The following is a 14,455-nucleotide window of genomic DNA, read 5'->3' as shown; positions in this document are numbered from 1 at the left end:
TTTCTGAGGAATCTCCACACCGCTTTCCAGAGCGGCTGCACAAATTTGCATTCCCACCAACAGTGTAAGAGGGTTCCTGTTTCTCCACATCCTCTCCAGCATCTATAGTCCCCTGATTTCTTCATTTTGGCCACTCTGACTGGCGTGAGGTGGTATCTGAGTGTGGTTTTGATTTGTATTTCCCTGATAAGGAGCAACGTTGAACATCTTTTCATGTGCCTGTTGGCCATCTGGATGTCTTCTTTAGAGAAGTGTCTATTCATGTTTTCTGCCCATTTCTTCACTGGGTTATTTGTTTTTCGGGTGTGGAGTTTGATGAGCTCTTTATAGATTTTGGATACTAGCCCTTTGTCCGATGTGTCATTTGCAAATATCTTTTCCCATTCCGTTGGTTGCCTTTTAGTTTTGTTGGTTGTTTCCTTTGCTGTGCAGAAGCTTTTTATCTTCATAAGGTCCCAGTAATTCACTTTTGCTTTTAATTCCCTTGCCTTTGGGGATGTGCCGAGTAAGAGATTGCTATGGCTGAGGTCAGAGAGGTCTTTTCCTGCTTTCTCCTCTAAGGTTTTGATGGTTTCCTGTCTCACATTCAGGTCCTTTATCCATTTTGAGTTTATTTTTGTGAATGGTGTGAGAAAGTGGTCTAGTTTCAACCTTCTGCATGTTGCTGTCCAGTTCTCCCAGCACCATTTGTTAAAGAGACTGTCTTTTTTCCATTGGATGTTCTTTCCTGCTTTGTCAAAGATGAGTTGGCCATACGTTTGTGGGTCTAGTTCTGGGGTTTCTATTCTATTCCATTGGTCTATGTGTCTGGAAAACACCATTTCTTAAATGTTGGTGATTTCAGTTGGATAAGGTCCTCCAAGAACCCCTGCCCATTTTGTAGGAAGGCGTGCAGGCTTGTTGAAGGAAGCCTGCTCTACAAGAATTTACATTCCTCATGGCCAAGAACACTGGTCTAAACATGATTGGTATGTGATAGGCCTGTTCCTAAGTAGAATTGGGAAGTAAGTGAAGTTGTCTACCATCTTGTCGTCAGACCGATAGAAAGGACTCATTGATGTTCATGTTGCTTATGCCAACATTCCAAACATATTTAAAACCCTTACCAATGAGGATAAAACATACTCATCACATTTCTATGAATTAAGTATTATCCCCATTTCCAGATGAGCCTAATGAGCCTCAAACCTCAGTCACCTGACTCTGAAGTATAAGTCTTTCTCTCTATTCCTCCTCTGCTCCTGAATTGCCATATCTACTCACTGCACTGATGCTGCCTCTCTCTCTGGCTTTATAACTCACTTCTCAGTACATGCTTCCCCTCCCATCCCACCCATTGAACTCATTGCAAGTTGTTGTTCCCCAGAGCTTTCTAAATCCCAACAGCCATCTTGATACTGAACTTGTGTAAGCTGTATAAGTTATTTGTTTAATGAGCTAATTTTAGTATCAAATGAGAGAGAAGGTTACATACACACCACACACTGCCAGCATAAGTGTATCTGTGGGTACAGAAGCTTTAGTTGTGACACATGGTTTTTTGAAAACTCTGCAGGCAGAAATAGCACATAGCCAATCTCTTCCTCTGAACGTTTCTTGAGACAGATAGATAGACACATAGTCCAGTCCTTTGGTTTGGAATCATATAGAAGTATCTTCACTTCAAAAACACTAATGGTAACAGTAAGAGGGGAGCAATCTGGGAAGATTAATAATATGACACTGAAAAAGTATCAACTGTTAATTAATTCAGTTGCTTATCCCTCCAGTCTTTTCCACAAATGATTCTAAATGCCTAACACACCCCAGCCCTGTGCTAGGAACTGTTGCTATGGAGAAGAGTATGATTTTCACTGTCTCATCACCCCCTACTGTGAGTTCACAGATGAATAGGGGAGATAAACATAAACATGTATATCACAGCACAATCATTACTTGCACAAGGAGGCCCAGATGGTCATGGAAACACCAAATACAAACCAAAGGGCCCAAGAAATTTTCTCAGAGGATTGAAAGCAGAACTAAATGTTCTAGGAGGTAAAGGAATTATGGCATTTTTAGGAGAAGGACATTCCACATAGGGCAAATAAATGTGAGAGACTGCTGAAGGAGCCCAGAGTTCAATGCTTATATTGTTGGGGGGTGGTGTAGTTGGGAATGGAGAGTGATAAGACTAGAGAGTGATATTAGCTTGAAAGGTCTCATCAAAGGAGAGGAAGGGGAAAATGCAGAAGGCTTGGTTTCCTGTCCTTGGGGGAGGACATAAAAATTCAACTGTAAGATTAGTGTGTGTCAGTACCATTTCAGGTTTCATTCTATGGAATCAGATGATAAGACACAATGGTGGGTGGGGATATAATTTAGGGATGACCATTTATAAGAGAGCGGGTGAGAAACCAGGACCAGGCAGGAGAAGGTCAACTGTGACACAAGCCTGACAAAGCCTTTGCCAAACCCAGTAGGAGCTTTGGGGTCCATATGGGAACATAGAAGGATAATTAGAGCTTTACTACTTTGGACTAACTTGGTTGATAATCAGTCATTGGATGTGGGTTGCCTGGACAGATGACAGCTCTTGCTGCTGGGGGTAGGGACTATCTGCTGACCACACTCTGAGTGCCTGGGCCATCAAGAGTGTCTGTGCTGCATAGTCCAGGGGCCACCCCAAACTCCTAGTACAGGGAGCTGCAGGTTTCTTATTTCTTTCTCATGACTCCATGGAACTGTTGAGAGTAAGAAACTGAGGTTCATGAGAATCCAGTGCTTATGGTCAGACTGCTCTTGATGACTTTGTGTTTCCCCACTTCTACCACACTTCCCACTGCTTCCTGAAACGTATCAAAGACTTGTAAGGTTTTCCTGATAATGGATTACAAAATTCTAAATATTTCCAGGAAGGAGTAAACTCAGCATGGGTTAAGATGATTTGGAAATTTTCATGAGGTCAGAATTTTATTGGGCAGGGAGGAATACATCTGGCTGTCTTTAAATAAAATGCTTCCAAAGATAGTAATGCCATATTATGGGACAAGGGTCACATAGTCACTCACTTGAGATTAATATCAAAGCTTGGTAATTATTACCAGGGTCAGAAATATAGGAACCCCAGAAAATAATGTCCAAAGGGACTTGAAATTAATTGTTAAACTCATTTAAAAATCATTTTAAAAATAGCAAGAATAAATTCAGAGTACTATTATCACTTACTCAGAATAGTTAGAACTTCAGTGAGACCTAGTCTACAATGACATTTGCTTTTTAGCATACGATTTCCACACAGTTATTTTCTCCAACATTTATCTGCACTTTCTTTTAGCTAGCCTATATGTTACACCACAGAAGACAGGGTCAAATGGATCATAGACTCACATGTAAGAAAAACAGGAACCCTCCAGAGAGCATAATGATTTGTTCCAGCGAGATGGAGTGGGGCAGAGAGAAGAAGTGTTACGGTGGATTAGCTAATGCTGCTCAATAATTTACCAATCAATTAAAATGCCATTATTATTCTCCTCTGCCACTTAGCTTCTGTGATATTTAAAGGTCACATGGGCGCTATTGGGGAGGATGGCTATTAGCAGATACATGAAAATAGCATTTCCAATCTCTGTAACAGGGCGTCAAGGTAATTTGTGTCCTAGTTCAAGTTACACTCATCAGCACACAAGGGCAGATGTTTGACAAATGTAGTATACTAAAGGAAATGAGAAGAAGAAAAAGTACTTGAAGCCCTGATGAGGTATGTATGGATAACCAGAGAAGCAAAGTGGCACATGATATTATGTGATCTTTTGGATCTTTTCAACTGGGCCCAGAAGATTTCTGCCTGAAGGGAATCTTCAGGATCCTCTGTTGAGATTGATTCCGCATCAACATTGGTTACCCAAAAAGTAACTACTTGTCTGAGATCATAAAAAAAATTTAGCTATAATTACAAACAATTTATTAATTACTAGTTATTTATTAAATATTTAATTATTTGGTAAATAATTAGTAATTAAAACATAATAAATGATTATGAATACATAGTTGGCTTTTATTGAGTATTTAATATTTGTTGATAGTTGTGTTAGACACTTTGCATGCATATCATCTATCATAATAATAACATAGGTAATAAAGTACATTATCTCCATTTTATAGAAAATAAAACTGAGAAAGAGATGCTAAGTAGCATGTTTGAAATCTCGTGAGTAATAGGTGATGAAGCTCTGGGCCAATATTGTTAAAACTTCACAGCCCCCTTAATGACTTACTTGGAATTGGTACTTTTATGCTTTCCCCAAATGTGGGCTAATTTTTACTCGCTGTTCATATTATAAATGACTTCTAGAGGGGAGCTAAATCTTTGATGTATGTGTGTAACAAAATAATCAAATTTACACCTACACATGCAACATATGTTTAATAAATGCTTGTAGAGAAGACTACGGGATATTTCAATTTGTCCTTTGAAAGGTCGATCAGTGAAAGAAATGGTGTCATGTCCGCACATTCATATACTACTCCTGTACTTCTTCAGTGTTGATAAAAAATGTTCCCATGCTAAACTATTACTGAACAGATGGCTTAATTTTAAAGTTTGGGGCTATCTGTGCACGAACATCCATCTCAACTCTGGATGACAATATAGTATGATTATTCATCAAAGAGCAAGGCAGCACAGCATAGTCACCCATCATTGTTTAGAATTGTTCTTGACTAAAGGGTCTATCTTCTGGAATTATCTCTCTGTATAGAAACATAACCTGAAATTCCCCTCTTCACTCAGTAAAGACTCACAGGAATGGTGTCTCTGAGTCAAGCACAGTGGGATCGGCCACACTGTTCACCATCAGTGATTAATGAGATGCACATCCCTTCAATGCCCTTATTTTCTAAGTTTCTATTCATTTTCCAACTTACTCCACCAGGACATTCTCTCCACACCAGGAAAATTGAGAAAGGCATCCATGGGAAAGGCAAAAGCTTACCAAAGACCTGGAATTTTGAAAATGAGTATGCGGACCAGCTCTACTATTCCAGGACTTTGTGAAATGGTGCAAGCCACCTACATAGGCTGAATCGTAATTTCCTCCTGGAAATAATATCAGCCTTACAGGTTTTGTTTTTAAAAGATTCAGTGAGAGAAATGAAAAAGATTCTTGTTGCTTTTCCTTATGCACTCTGGATTCCAATCAAATTAAACTAATCAAGTTCCTTTGAGTTACCACACTTTGCCTCCTTGTCCTCAGTCCTCAACACATATCGCTTCTCCTGTCTCTGAGTCCTTCTCCTGCTTCACCTGCTACCAACAGGTCCAATCAGATTGTAAATGAATTAACAAATCTTGGAGAACAGAGGGAGAAGATTAAAACTCTAAAGGATTTTTAAAAAAAAAAACTCTATTCTGTTTCTCCTACACATTAATGGAATGCTAAAAGCATCTAATGGAGATTTTCGTCAAGAAATAATTAGATATTTATCATCTTATATTTCATTAATGGACTTGGTTTTCTTATCACAATATTTTAATTGACATTTAAAAATATCCTCATTACACAGTATTTCAAATTGTGGCTGAAATCGTCTGTGTGGAGTGCCTCTGTCATTTTAAGGTGAAGATAGAAACTTGAAAAACCATTTGAATTTCTAATTGAAAAATAATTGGGTTTGAAAGAAGGGAATTATGATAATCATTAGGTGTGATAAAATGGGGGTTGATGCTGAATTTTCAATTATGAATATAAAGTGTAATCTCAAGAATGTGCTGGAGAGCAACTTTTATGTTCAATGCTTGTGTTTTACAGACCCCCAAAATGAGAGCTTATATGAGAGATCAGACAACAGAAGAAGGCTCTGGGGATTATGGTAACATTTTACCATCTAGAAAATTCTAAAGGGTAAGGATGAAGACTTTTTATTGATCAAAATCTTTTTTTAAGCCTGAAAACAATTAGGGTAATTTCTAATGTCAAAGAGATTTGAAGTGAAGCCCCTGAAGGATACTCCTTCCACTACCGCATTCCCATTTCATGGGGTCAGAACAAGAGGTTGCAAGGCCTGATGTCTTCAGTCCTTCCCTGACCCACAGAATACTTCTCTCTCCTTCACTTTTACCAGATAATAGCTTTATAATTCACATCTTCTGAAATTCACCCTCTGAGGTTTTTTGTTTGTTTGTTTGTTTTGTATATTCACAGAATTGGGCAACCAACACCACTATCTAATTTCAGAAATTTTCATCTCCCCCCAAAAGACACCCTGAACTCATTAGCAGTCCATCTCAATTTGCCCCTCCCCATCCTCTGAAAACCACCAATCCATACTGTTTCTATGGTTTGCCTAGTCTGACCATTTAGTATAAATGGAATCATATAGTACAGGGCTCTTTTGTATCTGGATTCTTCCCTGCAGCATAATGTTTTCAAGGATTATCTATCTTATGGCATATATCAGTATTTTATTCCTTTTGTTTGTTTGCTTTTTAAGTGTAGTTGACACACGATGTTACATTAGTTTCAGGTGTACAACATACATCGATTCAATAACTTTATACCTTCTGCTATGCCATTTTTTTATGTTAGTCATCATAGTGGGTGTGAAGAAATATTTCATTGGGATTTTGATTTGCGTTTCCCTGACTAATGATAGTGAGCATCTTCTCCTCAGATTATTGGTCATTTGTAGATGTTCTTTGAAAAAATATCTATTCAAGTCCTTTGCCCATATTTAAATTGGATTATTTGCAAAAGTTCTTTGTTCTGAAAACTTGTATGATTTGTAAATATTTCCTCGCATTCTGTAAATTGACTTTTCAATTTGACTATTTTTTGATGGTACAGTACAAAATTTTTAAATTTTAATGAGGTTCAACTTACCTATATTTTCTTTGGTAAATATACTCTTAGTGTTGCATCTTAAGGGTCCATAACTTAATCCAACATCCCAACAGCCCTGTTTTTTTTCTAAGAGTTTTTTTAGTTTTGCACTTGCATTTATTTCTATGAGCCATGTTGTTGTTTTTGCATATGATATAAAGTAAGAGTTGAGCTGTATTCATTTATACACAAATATCTAGTCATCTCAGTACCATTTCTTAAAAAGACATTTCATTTTCCTGACACCCTTATTGAAAATCAATTGCCATAAACTTAAGAGTTTATTTATTTTTGGACTCTCAATTATATTCTATTGATCTACATATCTAGCCTTATGCCAGTACCACATTGCCTTGGCTACTATAGCTTTATAAGTTTTTAAATTGGGAAGTATGGATCATCCAAACTTTGTCCTTTTTTAAAGATTGTTCTAGCTATTTTGGGCCCATTGTATTCCCGTATGAATTTTTCATATGAATTTTCACATGAATATATTACTTTCTGCACAAACCTCAGCCAAGATTTTGATAGAGAATATATATATGTTGAATCTGTAGATTAGTGTTGGAGGACTGACATCTCAACAGAATTTTTACTTCTCTTCTAAAACCATGGATGTCTTTGCACTTATTTAAGACTTTTTAAAATATGTCAACAATATTTTTTAATTTTAATTATACAAATCTTGTATGTATTTTGTTAAATATATTCCTTAGTATTTTATCCTTTTGGACATATTTTAAATGTAATTGTTTTCTTAATTTATTTTTCGGATTGTTCATTGCTTAGGTATAGAAATGCAATTGATTTTTTTATTTTTATTTTTTATCCTGCAACCTTGATGGACTCTTTTATTTGTTCTAATAATATATTTTATGGATTTATTAACATATTCTGTATACAAATTTTTGTCTTTTACATAGACATATGTACATGTCAAGGTAGTTTACATTCTCCTTTCCAATTTATCTAATTGCTGTCACTAGAACTTCCAGTAGAATGCTGACCAGAAATGGTGAGAGTAGACAACCTTGCCTTATTCCAGGTATGGGTCAGCATTCCCTATGTCATTTCATATCTCATAACTTTTGTTGAAAAATAGACATTTAATTAAAATGATTTGGCAAATCTCAAAATCCTATTTCTTCCCTCCCTCCAGATTATGTTGTCGTTGCTGCTGTTTCCTGTTTAGGGATTCTTTAAAAATGTTTTTATTTATTTTTAGTTTTTGAGAGGAGAGTGTGTGATGCATGCTTCTGTGTGTGCATTTGGGGAGGCATAGGAGAGGGGCAGAGAAAGAGAGAGAGAGAATCCCAAGCAGGCTTCCTGCTGTCAGCACAGAGCCTGGTGTGGGGCTTGCTCTCAGGACTACAAGATCATGACCTGAGCAGAAATCAAGAGTCAGATGCTTAACCGACTGAGCCGCCCAGTCACCCCAATTGTTTAGTGACTTTTGAATTGTTTGTATTGTTTGTATTGTTTTTCATGTGTGATTCTAGGTTCTGCTCAGTTAACTTAAGGTCAATAAATTAACAGATAGAGATTTCATTAAATTGCCTTGAACCAACAAATCTCTTAGCTTTGCTGAGGGCCTTTGTGCTCATATTAAGGCTACTGCAACACGCTGGTGGCTTACAACTCCGTCTTCAGTCTTCACTCCCTGTTTGCACAGAACCTCCACGTCACTGAGTATTGAGAGCTAGGGCTCTTCCCCACTCATGCACACAGCCCTAAGCATGCACACAGTCCTATGCATGTTCCTGTTTTTCTAGACTCCCAGGAGTGTCTCAGAACTTTTCAAACCCCACTATGGATATGTCATTCCCCAGGTTTCTCTTAAGTTTTTTGGTCATCCTTTTATTTTTCCTAACTTTTATCATGACCTCAGATTATTGTAATATGAAACAATTTGAAGCTGTGTTTTGAAAAAAAAAGTCCCATGGAAATAGCTGTTCTCCCTGAACAAGTTCAGAGTCAGGACATGTACAGAAAAATCTTGAGTAGGGAGTTTCTGGGGAGCTGCCAGATAGGTTAAATAATGATAGTTTGTCAGGAATTGTGTTTCTTTTGGAGTGCCAAGTCCTTTCTTCTCATTCCAGCTGCTGGTTTCCAGAGCTACTCTGATTAGGAAGCTGTTGGTTTTCAGATAGACCATGGAACTGGGATGAAGTGTCTGGGAATATGATGAGCTAACACACCAAAAATCTTGCTGTTCTTACTGAGATTCAGTCACCGTTTTTAAATAAATGTTACCCAGATTATTTTATAATTTTGTTAATTTCCAGAGCTCTGAAAAAGCTTGACAATTTTTCTATTGTTTTTGCTACTTTTATGGATGATCAGGAGTTTGGAAATTCTTACCCCACCATTTCAGAATTGCTTCTCTCCCAACCAAGATTTTAACATCACGTGATGATCTACATTCTGCATTAGCTTTTCTCTCCCTCCTGTAGGGATTTATGTGAGATCATGTCTTTCTGGATAAAATGCTGGATGCATGAAAAGTAGTGTGTATGGAGAAAATACTGGATGAAGAAATATCCAGGGTTGTTGAAGAATGCTTTTGAAGATGGTCTTGAAAGTCAGATATTTTAATGAAGATGTCAAGTCTTGAACACATCTTCTGAAATGCAGTCAGAAAAATCTTCACTTCCTGTCTCTTTGGTTAATAGCACCAGGTATTTATGGTAGCATAGGAGTTGCAATGTTGATGGAGACTTGCCAATGTGAAGAACATCTTGAGTGGAAATTGTAATGATATTCACAAAATCTCACTGAAAGGTTTTCTCTATATTTTTTACTTGATTCTGTATCAGTCACCTTCTAGGTACCAACACCATCAAGAAGCCAGTAAAAGCTGCTGAGATCTGAAATGCAAATAAGTCTTAAGAACTCCATGGGATTACTAAAGAGCCATATCATTAACCAGGAAAGTAGTACCTGCAGGTTACTGAAGCTCCATGACAGAGAAAAGCTTGAGCTTCTGTTGCTCACCAGCTACATTTCCTGGGCCTCTGTATCACTATTTGCACAATGACTATCTGACCAAGCCTCCAAAAATTTTCATCATACTGCTATTTTTATTATTATATTCTTGTTATAACACTGGTATATATCAAAAATAAATTAAAAAGTCCATTAGAGTTTCTGATAACCATGGGACAATTGTTAGGGAAAAATCAATGGCACTTGCTAGAGATGGCAAGGGAGACTTTGTTCAGGACCATCATGACAGGTATAGAGACCACTGCAGTGGGATCTTACAGTGGGGGACAGATTGAGCTCAACTGTGAATACAGCACAGGCAAGTGGAAATTTTAACCAAAAAGCAGGGTAGAAGGCTGTGGATGGAAAATTTGTAAGAGGAGACATCAGGGGTAAATAGGGGTTCTGGCTAAATTGACTTAACAAGGTTCTTGCTGAAGATAGTCCAGGGTGTTAAACTTTACCTGTGGGAAGGTGGAGGATGAGGAACCTGATGAAATATTGAGGGTGGGGGTTCTGGTTAAGGTTCTTGCCCAAACAGGATTTTATAAGGAAGTGCACATATGAGCTAGAGAAGATAAATCTGACGTTGTAATGTTTAGTCCAGTGAATAGTCTTTGTCACAGCCTCTGCATTCCTGATGTGTGGGACACCAAGAAAAGAGGACATTGACCTTCTACCTCTCAGTACAAAGACTATTCTCAGCACTGCATCTCTGATTCAATGATGAGGTTGCATTGTTTGTTTCACAGGAACTCTCTTCTCCCTGAACCCCCGTTCATTCCTCCATCTTGATCGTTCTTGAAAATCTTTCACTCTAAAAGCTTTGGCAACACATAATTTAGAAGTCCCCTTTCCTGTCTTGATCTGTGTTACTTGGGGGCAGAGTCAACCACTGTCCGTCTTAATGCGTGCATTTTGTTTTAGTCAGGTGAAACTCTCCTGATTTAAACCAGTAGTTGTGTTGGAGCCCTGTTGTGTGCCGGTATCCAGCTCCTACACCCCAGGTGGCTGCCTTGCTGGACTTCAGACTCAGCCTGTTTGGCCAGAACTGTCATTTCTACTTCCATACATTCTCATCTGTATCCATTCCTGCTTCAGAGCTTTGGCATTCATCCAGTCATAAGCCAGAAGTCCACAGGTTGTCTGGGACTCCTTCCTCTCCCTTTATCTATCTAGGTCAAGAAATCTGAGCCATATGGTAGCATTATGAATAAAAGGAACAACATATGCAAAGATCCTGTGGCAGGAGGGAGTTCAGCTTTTTTGAAAAACTAAGTGTGACTGGAGTCAAAAATTGAGGAAAAGAATGCCATCAAAGAAAGCTGCTTCTAAACTCAGAATTTTATTGTTGATGTTATAAATTCAGCCCATGAAATAAGAAAACACACAAAAACTGAAATTTAATCCAATTCTTCTGGTTCAAAATGAAGGTGGTACAATAATATCCCAACAGTCATGTTACTATATATATATATATATATATATATATATTCCCTTATTCCATCATTTATGTGGATAATAGGTCAACAGCAGTCCTTATAAGGGAAGTAGATATATCAATTACACATGAGGAAAGAGAAAAATGATTACATTTTAAGTGTTTAGGAAAAGTTTGTGTTTTAGCAAACACACATCTACAAATAAAAATAATAAATAAGTATAAGGTACCTAAACAGCCAACCAATTCAGACCTTCATATCAAAACCACGCAGGACAAGTTGAGAAAAGCAATTATATTTTCCTTTAGGGTGCTCTTCAAAGTGGAGAACTCATCTGGAGACATGCTACACTAGGGTCTCCAGTCAAGGTTGAACAGAGTGGGGCAAAGTCTCCCAAACTACATTTATTTTCATAAAAATGCCAACAGAAAATAAGCTCCAGTGATAAATCTGTGTTCGTATTATATTATAAGTGGAAAACAGTCAGTTTCACATCTTGTACCAGCACTTTCAATCACCTTTTATGGCCATGTAGTTGCCTTGTTTGGCAATTAAAAAATTAAAACGTAGATTCCAATAACAATCCATGAGTATTGATGTTAAGATTGTTTGTGGTGCCTAATTTCATTCAGGGCTGAGCCAAGGCAGGTGGCTAAAGGTCATAGAACGCTGCGTCTCCTCAAACTGCACTTTAAAGACATTACTGAAAATGCATTCTATTTAAATAGCTATTTGGATAATTAGATACGTCCAATCAGTAGGAGAAAACCACAAAAACAATCATTTGATGAGAAAATGCCCACATTTAAAATGCACTGGTGTCAGAAAAAAAGAGAATGATTTTATTTTCAAAGCAACTGGAGTTTGGGGAAAAGTGCTGAAGAATCAATTTATTTTCAAAGGAATGGGCTAGACTGATTATGCATTTGTTAGTTCCATCGGCACTGTTTGGATACAATATAGATGCATTGATTTTCATGCATATGCGATATGTCTTTTTCTTACACAGAAAATATGGTGTTCACAAAGAAGAGATGAGATTTTTTTTGGTGGCTATAATAATAAATTCAACTTTCTGTCTTTGTCTTTTTAAGTTATTTGCCTTTTGAGCTTAATAAATTATTTGTGACTTATTATATGGAACACTTGTCCAAGATAATTAATTTCAACAGAGGGTCAGACCTGAAACCCCTCATTTTACAGCTTTGTCTTTAGAGGCAGTTTTGGGAATGGAAACAGAGAAGTCACTGCACAGACAGGCTTTTTTTTTTTTTTAATGGAGGGTCAGACTGGGAGACTGTTGAACATTCTGATTCTACAGAGAAGGGGAATATTATTTGGTTCCCTCCATATTCTGTTTTGAGGCATTCCAACAGGACCTGGTGCCCTCCCTGTACTCGTCCCCAGACCACTATGTGCCCTGGATTTCATCCTCACCTCGAAGAACACTAGACTTATCTTGTAAAATTCTCACCCTGGGAACCTCATGTTGATTTGACTAGTCATTATCAGGTGTGCCTGTGTGCCTGTGAAGCAGAGTTGCCTAGGAATTAGTTTAAAACGAAGATCCCATGACAACATTCAATACCTAACAAATAAGAATATAATAGATGTAGGGGAGAGGAGGACGTGTCAAGTATGGTCTCAGAAACTGCTTTTTGAAAACCTCCAGTTGCTTATAACATAATTTGCCTTTGGATTTCAGGATTTCAGTGGATTTGTTAGATAAAAAAGGTGTCTCTAGAAGGCTTATGTTTGTTAAAATCTTTTTTTAAAGGTTTATTTTGAGAGAGAGAGCAAGAGAGAGCATGAGTGGGGGAAGGACAGAGAGAGAAAGGAAGAGAGAATTCCAAGCAGGGTCTGTGCTGTCAGTGCAGAGCTGACACAGGGATGGATCCTATGAATTGTGAGATCACTACCAAAGCCAAAATCAAGAGTCTGGCACTTAACCAACTAAACCACTCAGGCATCCCTAAAATATATTTTATACGCTTTATGGTGTCTTCATTCAGTTTAATGCTTACTTGAAAGGTCCCCAGGGAGTGGGAAAAAATATGGTTACTTGATTCAATATAATTTCTTTATGTTGATTTACCCAATCCTCAAACACTACCACTATGTATGTAAATTTGAAGATAACAAGGTCTTTGCAGAGATCCTGACATATTAAGAAATGTTTTTGTTTGGTTGCCATTGAGAGAGTCTTAAAGATTCTGGCTTCTCTAGTCACACAAGAAATTTATCCCTTTCCCTGTGTCTTGCTGTTGAGAATGCAGAGGTTGTAGATTTGAAAATTCATGGCTAGAGACAATTTGAGCTGGACACAATTGCTATCAAATATTTTAATAACATGGAAAAAGATTTCTTATACGTTTTTTGTCATTTGGCATTCACAGTAAGTCTATAAGGTGGACTTCTTTTGTATTTCTATTATGTAAATGTCAGAATGTTTTTCTAAAACTACTTAGATATCAAACTGACTGTAGTTAATTCTACCTATCTGTGGTGGAAATGTCCTGTGTGACATAATACACATCAGTGGGAAAACAAATCTGGGCTACTCTCTTCTACATACAGAGATTAATGAGATTGAGTTTTGAAAGCTCCTATGTGCTGCTCATGACTGAGCCTAGGGAAAGAGGCACATCTTAGAGTCTGAAGTATGTAAAGATAGATCTACAAGTAAGAAATGGGTATTAAGTGTTTTTCTCAGCAACTACCATTTTTGCTGCATCATCCTATTTACAGATGATATGACTGTTCATGTAGAAAATCCTAAAGAATCTACAAAAAATGCCTAGAGCTAATAAATGAGTTTAGCAAGGTCACAGAATACAAGGTTAACACAAAATAATCAATTTTACTTCTATATACTAACAATGAATGTGTGGAAACCAAAATTAAAAACACAGTATCATTTATAATAACTCCAATGAAAATGAAGTGCCTAGATATACACTTAGTAAAACATGCTGATGATCAGTACACTGAAAATGACAAAATCCTGCTGAAAAAAATCAAAGAAGACCTAAATAAATGGAGACACATAACATGTTCATGGATTGGAAGACGCAACATAGTAAAGATGTCAACTCTTTTTGAATTGATTTGTATGTTTAATCTACTTCCTTTGAAAATCCCAGGAAGTAATTTTGTAGACATAGACAA

General features: G+C 37.3%; 1 long non-coding RNA gene across 3 annotated transcripts in view; it reads left to right on the top strand.

The window, feature by feature from the left end:
• The first annotated feature begins 1,933 nt into the window (after positions 1-1,933).
• LOC125911693 (uncharacterized) overlaps positions 1,934-14,455 on the top strand; it is a 34,369-nt gene continuing 21,847 nt past the window's right edge. For 2 of the 3 annotated variants that reach the window (XR_007454413.1, XR_007454414.1), the window contains exons 1-2: positions 1,934-2,037; positions 5,790-5,882. This is a non-coding gene — a long non-coding RNA (uncharacterized LOC125911693). Of the gene's footprint in view, positions 2,038-5,789; positions 5,883-8,959; positions 9,122-14,455 lie in introns of those variants that run through there. The other variant, XR_007454412.1, reaches the window with a different exon arrangement.

Source organism: Panthera uncia (assembly GCF_023721935.1).
Source record: "Panthera uncia isolate 11264 chromosome C1 unlocalized genomic scaffold, Puncia_PCG_1.0 HiC_scaffold_3, whole genome shotgun sequence".
NCBI classification, from domain to species: Eukaryota; Metazoa; Chordata; class Mammalia; order Carnivora; family Felidae; genus Panthera; species Panthera uncia.
The sequence above is the reverse complement of the archived record's forward strand: the minus strand, read 5'-3'. Positions and strand labels throughout refer to the sequence as shown.